Here is a 6,000-nt window from a genome sequence, read left to right as displayed (position 1 = left end):
GCCCCAGAATCAACCACTGTGCTGAAAAGACTTCCTCAGTGAGTCCGAATCATATTTCTTCCTCCCGCTTTAAAGGTTTCACACAGTCCATATGTCTTATGTGGCTGCAGATGTCAGAAGCCATGTCTGCAGTAGACGAAGCATCAGACACATATGTATCCTCTCCCACTGTACAGAGACAAACCAAGCCTATGATTATGGGTACTAATTTGAAGTGTACTCCTTTGGTATGTCTCAAATGCCATACCAAGCTTGTCTTTCAGGCAGTCCAATCCCTTTTTTTTCTTGTTGCATGACTACCATCAGTAGCATTCAGCCTGTTCAGATTGTTGAGCCAAGTTGATTTTAAATGATACTTCCAAAATATTTTTTGGTATTTTATTATTAGTTTTCTATTCGCTTGAAACTGATTATTCTGTCATCATCTACTCACCCTAGTGTTACTCCAAACTTGTATGACTTTGTTCCTGTGTAGCATAAAAGTAGCTATTATTAAAATGTCAATACAATGTATAGTGATTACTGGATTTCAAATTTAGATACAGTTTCTCTTGGTTTGTTAAAAAAAAATGTGGAAGTCCGGTATTTGAACCTGGGTCATCTTGTAGGCATAATCCTTAGAGCATAGCATAGCAAAATTGCAACATTTGTTTACAGCAATTAATTAAACATTACCTGTTTTTAAAATTATAATAGTAAAAAAGCATAAAATTAGCTGACACTCTGAACTGTATCCCAACAACATTTTTGGTAGGAAAAAAGAGTCATAAAACAATCACCTCAAAGCAAAATGTGCTTAAAAGTCAAGATCCCACCCCCCCCCCCCCCCCCCCCCCCCCACACCAAATAAACTGCCATAGTTTTCTGAAGTCAAACAAATTGAATGCCAAAACAAACATAATAATATATATATTTGTTTTATAATCAGTGGCATCCTAAAAACATGTTTAAGGAGGATAAACAGAAAATACATCATCAGTCTCTATGCTTGGGTCTCTGAGGGTGAAAATGTCACCACTAGACTAACTTTTCTTAAACTCATCTACAGAACTGCTGAAGGCCAAAGTATATGTTGGTTTTCCACGTGCCGCTACATCGCGCCCAGTGAGCGTGGTGCAAATTTTGTGATCAGCATAGTATTCACGTACTGTCTGCGTGCAGCCCAGTTTTGTTTTTACATAGTCCATGTCTGTGCATGTAAATCTTTGCTAAATTGTGCTAAAAGAGTATCACAAATTGTAGTGCACATGCGTTGAACATGTAGATAAAGAAAACTCACATACAGAGGAGCATACTTTGAAAGCCCATGGAACAGCATGTGGGAAAACTAAGTATACTTTGCCTTCGGTCGTCTAGAGCAGGGGTTTTTAAACTTTTTGAAGTCAAGCACCCCCCCATCCTAAAATATAAAGTCAGCTATATACTGTACGTAAAGGCCCAATTTTACTGTTAGAAAAAAGTGGGGTATTACAAAGACAACATGTTAGCAGAATTAAATAATTCGCTTTTCTATTGTCATTGTATTAAAGGCAAAAATTATTAAAGTACTTTCTGTAAAATATTATCTCCAAAAATATTTATTTTGTATTACATTTACAGTGTATCCTTTTTTCCCATCTTATATCCATGGCCTAACAACCCCCAATGAGCAAGTTAAAGATGACAGCTAAAGGTTCAAGAAATATTGTTTTCCTCACAAACCTACAGTATATTTTAATTATTTAGTAAAAAACTATGGATGTCAGTTGAATAAAATAATCATGATTAATTTCAGGATTTCCAATGTGTTTTTACACGTACTTTATTACATTTTTTTTCACTGACCCCTAGCACCCCATTGCGGCCCCTGGACCCCAGTTTGAAAACCCCTGATCTCGGGCACCAAGTGAGTCAAGATTGCCACTGGTGCCCCTCAGAAATTAGGTGTGAGACTACTACATTTAAATTTAATAGTCAGACGATTGAATTATGCAAAGCACTCTGTACAGGGCAGCCAGCCAGAGTACTGTACTGTGCTTTGACAGATGCCTGAAGCAGAGATAACTGCCGAAATATGATAATATTGAGATATCAGTTATCAGTTAAAAGCAACCCATGCATACACAAAACACCCCAAACATTACATCACTAGTGTAGCATATAAACAAACCTGTCTGTAGCATAACTGAAACATAGTCATTTATGACATTACACTACTCACCTATGAGCTCAGAATCATAATAAGGATTACATGTGTGTAAGCTACACCCACACATACTGTACAAGCCATTTATCAACCTGTGGGGCTTACTAATGAGTCTGCTATCCACTTAGCTGGCTGGTATGACAAACATTACAGAGAACTAAGTTTTAGAAATGGAATCCATTTCTGTTCTCATCCTCGTGCCATGATCTCATTTGTAATTAAGGCCTTGACGTCTGTTTTGACGGCTTCTGCAACGATGTGTGAAATACAGTCAGACCACACAATGTCTGAGCTCTGTCTGAGACTGGAAAATGACTCTCAAGTTTTAAAACATCTTTAAGAAGACCACATCTATAACAGAGTCTTGGATTAAAACATGACAGATCACTCTCTTTGACACTTGTTGACCTTGATGGGTTTTGCAGTGCCAGTTTCACCTCAGAGAACCCCACAAAAACACAAGATTTTTGTCAAAAGCAAAAACATTAGGCCACAAACCACATGGTTTGTGAGACAAACACATGGCTGCATGAGCATAACAACCGTTGTTCCTTGGAAAAAAGATGTCTACATTTTTTTCAGAGTCAGAGGGCCTTGTGTCCTCATATCTTGTATACTAAACCTTTTGAACTGTTGAAACACATCAAAGCAGTAAACGGACTGTAGTTTTTGTTTCCTTTACATTCAAATTGTATTCATATTGAACCTCAACTGACACTGTCTGACTGTCAAAAGTTCAACGTTCTTTCAAAGGTAAGAAAACTGCATCCAATGAACTAAAGTGCTCACAAACTCATTGTGAAAGTTTCTGTATGACAGTGATCAGATGGTCTTCCTGCGGATTCTACAGAAATAGCTCTTTTCAGAGAATAGTTATGCAGAGACCTTTCACTATAGTGTAGCCACCACTTCTAAACTAGTTTTTTACAATCTTTAAAGAAAATGTCAGTGGTGCTTGCCCATGCACAACTGAGGTTACTCCTTCAGTTTGTCTATGGGTTTTTTCACCCATTTTATCATTTGTCAGGCAAAATCATGTCAGATTGCTCAGAAAAGTAAGGCCAACTTGGTCTAATGACAAGTCATTATAATTAGCACGAGTTGGCTCGTACAAAACATATTTACTCCCATTGAGAAAAATAAACAAGCCAATGAACAATGTTATTAGGATTTTTCCTAAGTTTAACTGCTCCTTACTCAAACTCTAAACCTAACCATGATTTTAATAGGAAAACTTTTGTGTGACACGGAAGAAAGAAAACTTTGGGGTTTGGAACGAGACGAGGGAAGCACATTTCAAGTTGTATTCACTGTGTTGGATAGGAGGCTAGCTAAAATGTAATGCTTGTATTGTATCGATTTGGAATTCTGTTTGTTGATTAGTTGGTCTCTAAGGGAATAAAAGTCTTACCTTTTCGTACAAGCCAAGTCATACAATATTTTACGATTACACCATCTTGTACAAATTATTACATTGGTAATAGCACACCTCTCCTCAATAAGCCACACTATTTAAGGTGTTCGTATGCACAGTGCATCAAGTTACGCACCAAAGTTTAATGCTTAAGGTTGGGGATTTGTTCAAATCCAAATTACTGACAAATGAACCGCTGAACAATTGAATGTTTAATTCTCAGGAAACCCTGGAGACATCGCTCAGCAGGCAGTTACATTTCAACTTGATAACCCTCCATGAGAATCCCTGAAACAGACATTTTTGCTGTGTGAGGTAAAGCCTTGGCTGAGGTTATGTGATAGCCGGATTAGAAGATAGTCACTCAGTTACTTTGAGCACATGTTCATGGGGATTACAAATCCGGCCAGTGGCTGGGAGGCCTGGAGAATTGCCGAGGTGCTGGGAACGCTCACTTGCTGGCTGTTAATTGGAGCCTCTAAAAAGAGTTCTCTGGAAACAGGGTGCTAGTCACTGGTGTCATGATAATGTCCTGCAGTATGCAGATGCTCATTTTACCTAAAAGCAACCTTGCTGCAACATTGGAGGGAGGTTAGTTATACAGTCTATTGATAAGTATTCAGATATTCATTCTCTCAGAAAAGCCACTAAATACCACAGATTCCACAACAAAAAAGTTTGAACATTGCTTGCTAAGGAAACCTTCACTATTAATATTGGTCTTAATTCCCAGAGCAGCCTTCATGTACTTACCTGGATAGAAAAGCAACAACTGACCAAAATAAAAATCCCAATGATCTAAGGTTCAAGGTGGAGTTTCACATTTCATGGTATTACAACATTAGAAATAAAATCCAGAGGTAATCATGTTCTGTTGATAGGAAGGATAAGCTTTATGTCGTTGTACATTGTTCAGTTCCTGGAATATGTCTGCATACATTCACATGTGAACTGCTGGCAAACTGAAATGTATTTGGGGAATCACATATGATTGTTAAGGGCCCTAACCTTTTACTGTAAGTTCCGTGTCCACAACAGAATCCAACAACTAATGTTGGGATTTACCTGTCATAGAAACATTTGCACATCATATTTTGAGAACGTTAGATCTGGATCTGACAATTATAGTGTTGGTGGTGATACTGAACAGTGCTTCCACACTTCATTATTGGCAAAGGTTGAACTAAATGAAAAGGAACATTGAGAAAAAGGAAAATTAGTTCATTATTTTCAAAATAAACAAAAAGGAAATGTGGATCAGCAACAGAAATCTGATAATGCTGGAATTATTGTTGCATTTTCACTTCATATTTTTGCATATAAATAATATACTGTATGACAATACACAACTCTAAACAACAGGTTTAGACACATAGAAATGGCATTTTACTAAACACATGTCAGTTGTCTACTGGCATGAAATGTGTGGATGTGACTGGAAAATCTGGCTCTCCTGAGGCTGGGTTGACTGTATGTATGAATCAGTCTCAAGGGAAAGTGGTCTGTTGGTGATTCCCTTCAATGCAAAACAGAATGCAAATATGCAGCAAATCTGTTAAATATGCAAATTATCCTCAGGGATCAGACAGTCACCATCCTTACCTAATACATGTATGTTCACATTTACTAGATTAAACAGCATTCTGAAAGAAATTATAAAAATGAAGGAATTTGGCCCTTAGTAAACTGAATGTTATCAAATTTAGCTCTTTTTATTGAATAAGAATACAATGTTTTTAAATAAACTCTCATAATTTTTAACAGACTTTTCAATTAGTTAAAGTTAATCAGAAAATGTTTGAGTTTTTTCTGCTATACTGGCCACAGGCTCTTGCACCAGGTTTATGTGGAGCGTAATTTAATAAGGGTTGTATTTGTGTTTAAAGTTCTATTTAGAGTTACCCATGCTGTTTTGTGTTTAATTATAGTGTTTTCTTTGAAGTTGCCATCATAGAGAAAAGTGTTTCTTCTTACTAATGTAAACCTTGTTCTGAACAATATAGTTCCGTATACTTGTGGTCAATATAGAAGATCAGAAATTATAGCTTCAATAGTATCCGAAAGAAGAGTATAAGTTATTGAAACTAACAAATTACCCTTTATGATTAGTTACAGCTGGACTATGCACTAACGATGAAGAAAACTGGTTTAACCTTAAAATATTGCATGAAGGCTCCTGGACATATTTAATTAAGTAGAATAAGCATTATTGTATTATGTTGGATTTACACAATATAATTGAGCTTTTATAATTAAAAAAAATGAGTATTGTCAACTAATAATGCATATCTTAAATGTAGATAAATAATGTGCAGCCACTTACCGTTAGAAAATGTATTCTATATTTGCTGTAAAAAAAATACAAACAAATACAAAAATACAAAAAATCATAATTTTAATG

Source organism: Myxocyprinus asiaticus, chromosome 13, assembly GCF_019703515.2.
Source record: "Myxocyprinus asiaticus isolate MX2 ecotype Aquarium Trade chromosome 13, UBuf_Myxa_2, whole genome shotgun sequence".
Lineage (NCBI taxonomy): Eukaryota > Metazoa > Chordata > Actinopteri > Cypriniformes > Catostomidae > Myxocyprinus > Myxocyprinus asiaticus.
The sequence above is the reverse complement of the archived record's forward strand: the minus strand, read 5'-3'. Positions refer to the sequence as shown.